Genomic DNA, 8,507 nt, shown 5'->3' with positions numbered 1-8,507 from the left:
TCTCGGTGACTCTCTTTCCTTGGAAGACTATGACCTGGAGATGGCCATTGCTGCACAGCGCCTGACCTTGGACACGAAGGTTTATTCTGGGCTGAGCATTCTGGCTCCCCTGTGTGCTGTGTCCCACAGATCCATGTGCACCAAGTAAGTGAGTCAACACCAAAAAGGGATTGTGGAAGAAATAGTTGGGCTGTTTGCTCATATGCCTATCCTGTTGCCTTGAAGCCCATAAACTGCATGTAATACAATTAACCAGCAAGAGTATCATGCATTAGAATGTCTCATGTTTTCCTCTAACAACCCTCAAACTTCAGTTTATAGAACCAAGGAGGTTGGTAACATCATGAAGGAGAATTAAAGGTACAAGAGTTCTAGCTACCCCAAACCAAGTCTGAGTCCTAAAATTTAGGAACTCTTACAGGAGAAAACCATGGAGCCTGGAGTTTTCACTCAAGACAGATTCTTACCTGTAACTGAAGTTGAACAGAAGGAACAAGGCCACCGGCCCTGCGCAGCCGCTCCCGGGAGCCAGGCGATGCTGCGGCCACTGCCGTCAGGCTGCTTGGGGCCCGCTGCCAGCGCTAGCACTGACTGAGCGCACGCTGGTCTCTGTTTCAGGGTCAGGTCTCCAAACCGGGGATAATAATAGTACTTACCTCTTGGTCATGAGGATCTGGCACATAGGAAGCACCTGTGAATGCTTGCTGTTATGATCATCACTGTGGAGTAAGCGAGCCCCGCCCTTACTCACCTGCTCCGAATCTGGAGGGTGCGTGCCTCGTTCCCCAAGGAGAGGGGCTGCAGGCTTGCCTCACAGGCTTGTGGGAGTGCAGAGAGCACACACTCCCTTAGGTGACTAGCTTTTACGTATATAAAAATCTATATATAGATAAAGATTTAGTTCAAGGACTTGGCTTATGTGATTGTGCAGGCTGGTTAGACAAGCCTGAAATCCACAGGGCAGGCTGTCAGGAGGGGCAGCTGGAACGCTCAGGCATGAACTGAAGCTGCAGTCTACAGGTGAACTTTCTTCTTCAGAGAAGCCTCAGTTCTGTTCTTAAAACCTTTCAACTGGTTGAGTCAGGCCCATCTGGATAATCTAGGATAATCTTGCTTAAAGCAAACTGATTGCAGACTTTAATCACATCTACAAAATAACTTCACAGCAGTACCCAGATTAGTGTTTGATTGAACAACTGAGGGCCGAGCCCTCAGCCAAGCTAACGTGTTAAGCTGATCCATCACACCTGGGGTCATAAGGGCGACCGTGCAATGAAAATCCAGGTCTCCTGCCTCCTGCCCTGGCTGATCCTCTCTGCCCTGTGCACTCTCTTCCTGGTCGTGCCTTCCAGTTGTCTGAGGCAAAGAAGACTAGCCTGCGCTGCTACGAGGTCTTCTCCAAAGGCCTCCTCAGAGGGTGACCACAGGAAATTTCGAGACAGCATGATCTCCCGAAGGATGGCTTTTCTCTTGTAATGAACTGCAAAGTATCTGGAAAATAGTGGTTTCGTTATGTGAAGGACCATATCCAACCTCCAAAAAGAGGAATGAAGGAAGCTTTTCCCTGTGAACCAGGCCCAGAAGATAGACAGAGGCAGGGCTCATCAGCAGCTTGGTTGCACCAGTATGGCTGCTGGGTTGTTTGGGGCTGGACCCAATCAAGAACATCAGCGCTGGGCCATTTTGATTGTCAAATAGTTTGCCTATCCACACTGGGCAGAGGTTGGACTTCCTTAGGCTGGTGTGGTTTAAGGAGAGTAGCCATTTAAGATACCCCTGACAGCTTAGACAGTCTCTCAGACACAATCCCTTCTGTCAATTCCAACACAGGAGGTGAGGAGATGGTCACGCCCTGGGGTGGCAAAGATTGTATCATTAGGTTAATGCTGCAGAAATCCTTCTGGAGGGATGCCTGGCCCTAGGGAATCTCCTCAGAGCTGACCAAAGTTACAGAGAGGCTGTAAAAGTACGTAGAGACTGTTGTTTGCAGAAGTTGGACCTGGAATCAGAAGCATGATGGATGGGGATGCACAGACTACGTAATCCAGCAATGGCTAAACTCTTCTCATGGGTCAAACAAATCTCTCCGATCTCCCTTCTTCCTTATCTACCCTCTGCTTTCTTTTTCACCACATCTCTCTGCTCTCTGCCTCCAGCTTGAGAAATTTCTCTGCTTTTATGAGCTCAAGTGATTAGACTGGGCCCACCTGGATAATCCAGGCTGCTCTCTTTTTTAAGGTCAGCTGATTAGTAAACTTAACTACATCTGTAAAGCCCCATTCACAGCAGTACCTAGGTTAGTGCTTGATTAAATCACCAGGGGACAGGAATCATAGCTGGCTTTGAAGATGGAGGAAGTGGGGCAGGAGCAAGCCTTCTCTAAAAGCTGAGAGCCACCTCTGATGAAAGCCAAAGGAAATGGGGACCTCAGTCCTACAACCTCATGAAATTGAATTCTGCCATGAGCCTGGAAGCAGATTTTAACCCAGAGCTTCTGGTGAAGCAAACAGCCCTGCCAACTTCTTGATTTTAGCCCAGTGAAACCCCGTTAGACTTCTGACCTACAGCATCTCCAAAAAATAAATTTATGTTGGTTTAAGCCACCGAGTTCATGGTAATTTGTTACAGCAGCAATAAGAAAACATATATTCTCTCTTCCCACTTTGGGTTAGATCTATGCTGGTGGCCTCACCCCACCATCTCCCTAAAGAACAATCTGTCCGCTTAAGAAAGACACCTTTTGTTTACTATGAAGAACAGATTGGCTCTTCTCTATGTCAGCTTAATCCTTACAGAACATGGAACAGACTCGAATAGTGCCTCACCATGGCCTCTCAACAAAAGCCTCATTTGCGATGAATTCTCTGCCCCCCCTAGAAGGCAGAAATGGTTGCATTAAAAATACTGCACCTCTAGCACTGTTCACAATAGACAAGACCTGGAAAGAATCTAAATGTCCATCAACAGATGAATGGATAAAGAAGATGTACTGTATATGTATACAATGGAATATTACTCAGCCACTAAAAAGAATGAAATAATGCCATTTGCAGCAGCATGGATGGACCTTGAGATTATCGTACTAAGTGAAGTAAGTCAGAAAGAGAAACAAATACCACCTTATGTCCAGCCATCTTCCCTTGAAGAATGAAGGCAAAAAATCACAGGATGGAGCAGCAGGAAAAATGATACTCCTGTAGTTGTACAATGTGGTGTGTGTGTGTGTGTGTGTGTGTGTGTCAGGGGTACTCTCTGAAATCCTGATAGCACCTGTGGCCTGAACCACACAGTAGCTTGAACTGTTATTTCTCTTTCTATAACTTACCTCCACAGCAAAACTGTAATATTGCAGATGGGGACCATATCTTCAAAAAGAAACTTCTGGAAAAATTGTTTTACTTGTTTTTATCCTGGTTGCACAGTGCTCCATAGTATGCTTCTTCGATAATATATAGTAGTTAGCTGCTCCTCTACTGAACATTCCAGTTATATATATGTTCCTTGCTATTATATAACACTACAGTGAGGACACTTGTACAGAAAATTTTGCTGTCTTTTCTCTATTTCCCTAGGAAAGACTTCTGGATTAAGACCAAGAGGTGTAAACACTTGAAAAGAGTTGTATATTTCCATGTTGCTCTCCCCCAAATCAGGAACATTTAACCCTCTCACCAGCCATAGGTGGAGAATGCCAGGCTTACTTTCTCTAGGGCTGCTATTACTACATTTAACTCGTTGTTGATATAATAGTAGGGAAAACTACAGAAAAGTTATCTCCTCGTGTTGTGTCTTCCTTTTGTAAATTACCAATGAGGTAAATATATATTAAAAATACATTTATTATCTATTTGTATTACCTCTTATATTTGTCCATTTAAAAAATTGAGTTCACAGTGTTTCTCCTATCATTTTCAGCGAGTTCTTCATATATCAATGGCAATAACCACTATCTGTCTTTGTTGTAAAATATTTCCCCAGTTTTACCCATGATGATTTTTGATGTATAGAAGATAGTTTCAATTTTTTTCTCTTCAATTTAAAAAAATTTTATTTTGGGCTGCATTGGATCTTTGTTGCTGCTTGCAGGCTTTCTCTAGTTGCAGCGAGCAGGGGCTACCCTTTGTTGCAGTGTACGGCCTTCTCATTGTGGTGGCTTCTGTTTCTGCGGAGCATGGGCTCTAGGTGCACAGGCTTCAGTAGTTGCAGTGCGTGGGCTCAGTAGTTGTGGCGCACGGGCTTAATTGCTCCACGGCATGTGGGATCTTCCTGGACCAGGGCTCAAACCCGTGTCCCCTGCATTGGCAGGCGGATTCTTAACTACTGCACCACCAGGGAAGTCCTCAAATTTTTTAGTTAATTAAATACATAAAAATCAAATTCCTTTGTTAGTTCTTGCATCGCTTTTACATTTAAAATATTCTTTTTTCTCCAGAGATTATTCACTATTTGGTCTCTTTCTGGTTTTTTATAGACTGTTTTTATACCTAACTCTAATCCAACTAGAATTTATTTTGCTTAATGAGACACTAACTTGAAAACTTCCTCCCCCAAAGCCTTCTCATTTATGAACTTGATTTATTTTTGCAGCATAGGATTCTTTCTTTTTTCTTCTGATTATAAAAGTAGTATTTGCTTAGTGGAAAATTCAAATAATTAATAAGCAGAAAAACTAGGAAGGGAAGGTCACCTATAATCACCTCCACATTCCAACAGTGCCTGGTGCTAACAGGTTGGTTGGTTTCCTTCCAGATTTTCTTCTATGTATAAACTTAAAAAATAATAATAATAATGGCACTATACTGTACACAGGTTCTCAGGGCGCCATCGCATAGCTTAACCAGGCACTGATGTCCAAGGCCCTCCAGCCCCGAAGGCCCTTCCAAGTTGTTTGCTCCTTCCTTGAATTCACATGTCTACTCGCTCAAGCCAGTTCTTTTGGGAGACTCTGGAGGGTAAAGGATGGGGGTTTGGGGGCAGACAGACCTGCAGTGGAAGCCTGCCTCCCCCTGTTACACCTACACTTCTATGGGCAAGAACTTAACCTTCCTGTTTGGCTTTTCTCCAAAATGAAGGTAAATGGTACTTACTCCACAGAGTTGTTCTGGGGTTTATTTATTTTTCCTGTAAAGCACCTAACACAGTCCCCGACCTGAATGGGCACTCAGCAGATGATGTTATCACTACTTCCCTCAGCCGCTCCCCCTTTCCAAATGCTGGTCCCTGGGGTTCCTTTGCTTTCCCAGCCACCTTCATCTGGTGATGTCTCCCCACTCTGAGGCTCTTCTTTCTAGGGCATTTATTGCTCCTTATTTCATGTGCTCTCTCCCTTGATGGAGTTTAAGTTCCTTGGGGACATTGTTCCATAAGCCTTTATTTTCCCAAAAGACCAAAGGAGGTCTTTTCACAGGTCAGAACATTATTGCTTTTGGCCAAAGCTATCACAGAACTGACAATCATTGGGTCTTCAAAATACAACATAAGATGAATGTCCAACAAAATCAGTGTAGATATTTGAGGGAAAGTAACAATATGTTAGTATTTGTTTCATGGGATAAATCATCAGGCAAATGCACCAGATTTTTCAAGAAGCTTTAGCTCAGTTTTGTTCAAGGGATGTGTGCACACAGAGAGACTCGACTCATTCCACACAGTTGGCAATTTAATTTTTCCTTACGCTTTCAAGAGCTTAGGCTTGTTGGAATCACAGGAGCATTTCCTGTCGTGGTTCTTAAATGGGGTAATGGAGTCATGGGTGATATTCAACATAGTAGGGAAGGCACTTTAGCTCAGGGATCTTACCTGTTAAGTAGACTGGGGAATACACAGTTTCCATGTTCTCTGACGGCTGTCGACACGGTTTGGACGCAACGTGCCATCACTTCCCTATCACGTCCAGTCATCCACGTTCACTCGGAATCTGGCTCCAGACTCTACTGTTCTGGGCTCTTTTCTCACCCGCCCCTCCCTGCCCCCATGCATTGCCTGTGCCAGCCTGTCTGGACATCCTGCCATTTCCCTCATACTGTCTCTTCCTGCTGTTCTTTCTGCTCTCACTCTCCACCCTCATTTCCTGACAAACTTTCCTCCTCCTACCCCCATCTAATCACAGTTATCTCATCCTTCGAGGTTTATATTCAATTCCTACCACCTCCAGATAAAATTAACTTCCCTCTGGACTGATCGCACAGCACTTTGTCCAGATCCTCACCACCATCCTGACCAGCCTCCTCAGTCTTGGCTGCCGTATCCTTCGTATCTTTCTGTCCTCCAAACGCTGGAGTACTTCAAAGCAGAGTCCTTGGTCCCTTTGCATCTCTGCTCCCTCTGTGCTCTCTCCCGAAGAGTATGTGTGACTTATCCAGGTGTATGACATTAAGTATTATCATCAATATGCCGATGACTTCCAAGTTTGTATTATCATCAATATGCAGGTGACTTCCAAGTTTATCTCTTCTGTCTAGAACTCTCGCTGAACTCCAGGCCTGAATACACAGCCACCTCTTCTAATTTTCACTTGGATACTAACAGACATCTCAGACTCAACATGCCCCCAAATCATCTCTTGATTTCACCTCCTCAAATCTGCTCCCATCTGAGGAAAAGAAACCAGCATTTACCCATTCGCTCAGGCAAAAAATACTGGCCTCGTCCTTGACTTCTCTCTTTCACGTCCCTCATCCATTCCACAAGCAAATCTTTTGGTTCCGGGACCCTCCCACATTTCGTCACTCTCTTGACTGCTGAGTCCATCATCTCTTACCCGACTTGTCTCCCAAACTATTCTCAGAAAGCAGCCAGAAGGATCCTGATAAAATGAAAATATGTGACGTCAACTGCCGCCCCTTAAAACTCTCTAATACCTTCCCATCATACGCAGAGAGAAATCCACAGTCCTTCTTGCCTGCAAGACCCTACAGGCTTTGGCCCCTGGCTCTAATTAAACACCCCAAGGACACACCCCCTCAAGACCTTTGGACTTTGTTTTCTCTGCCTCATTTTATGGTTTTGCTCAAATGCGCCTCCCCAGGGAGACCTTCACTGACCATCCGCATTCAAAGCAGCAGCTCCCCTTCCATCTCCACCACGCTCTCCATCACCTGCCTTATTTTTCTTCATAGCATTTTCCTGAAACTTCACATTCACCTGTGTAACTGTTCGAACAGTACCAGGCACAAAACAGGTCCTCAATATATTTGTTTTATATAAGAATGAATGAAGGAGGCTATATTTCAGTTTGCCCAATATAATAGCCTTTTTCACACTTGCCTGTGTCTTCCCTTTATCCCACCAGCAATTTGGGGAAGAGACCATTTCTCGGTCCTTTGAATGGCCTGCACTATTCCCTAGCCCTTGATCTATGCTTGTGGACTTGAGGTCAAAGGGCTTATGCGAGCTCATGAGAGGGGAGATTAACTAGGGCTCACCCGGGACTACTCCAATTCTTCCCCTGGCTTTGAACCGTGGGGCTGTCCCTTTAAGAGGACGAGGCAAATCTGTGGAGAAACCTGCCTCCGGTGGGTTGTCTCAAAAATGACTGAGCCTAGCAAAGCCATGTGCTGACGCTTTCACCTCGTGTGACATAATGGGGCTTCCCTCTGATGAGCAGACAGATGGGCAAAGATTAGCGTCTGAGTTCACAGACGTGATAGATCTGCTGCATCTTCCTCTCTGCTCCAGCTGTGGGTGACTCTGGGTGAAAGCAGAGGAAGACAGGTGTCAGTCTCGCCACTCTGGGGTGACGGTGGCAGTGCCTGAGTGCTAAGTAGCCCCTCGAAGGAGAAGTGACCACTCATCATTCAGTGGGAGCCACCCCGGGGATGGAATAGCCATAGAAGCTGTGGGGTTGGCTGGCTTGTGGGGAGCACTGTCCCAGGAAAGCTCCCCCAGCCACGTGCCTCCCTCCCTAGCAGCAGAGGGAACAAGGTCCCCCGTTTATTTTGCAGTTAACCCCAGTTACCATTTCACTTTTCTCCACCGACCTTGCTCCACCGACTAAACACAAAGCTATAAATCTTAGTCAGGACATCTGGGCATGGGGCACCTAAGCAACCCTGATGCCGATTCCTTAAGAAAACTCATTTCTTGTAATGTGAGGCCTGCTGAGGATGGCCATGTCAACTGATTAGACTTTTTACTTGGCCGTATTGATTCCGCTCTACCCCGATGCGGCCCATAATGCCGGCTAATGTTATTGACGAGCCATCAGTCTTGTGGAGGAGTGTGGGGTTGCAGCTCTTTCTGAACCACAAAAACCTACTGGTGGACAGTGATGGAGAGAAGGAGGAGACCGTGAGTGGGACTCGTGGGCCAGCTCTGTGCAGGCCAGCTCTCTGTGCAGGCCAGCTCTGTGCAGGCCAGCTACATTAATGAAAGATGGACGCCCCATGGCCAGAGACAGATGCAGCTCTCCAGAAGCCACTTATTTATGAAACAATTATGAACGCACAGTTGAATCATGGATTTTCATTACTGTGTATGCCCAACACTCTTTCTTGATTCATATTTTG

This window comes from Lipotes vexillifer, unplaced genomic scaffold (genome assembly GCF_000442215.2).
Source record: "Lipotes vexillifer unplaced genomic scaffold, Lipotes_vexillifer_v1.1 scaffold31, whole genome shotgun sequence".
Lineage (NCBI taxonomy): Eukaryota > Metazoa > Chordata > Mammalia > Artiodactyla > Lipotidae > Lipotes > Lipotes vexillifer.
Note: the sequence above shows the minus strand (reverse complement) of the source record.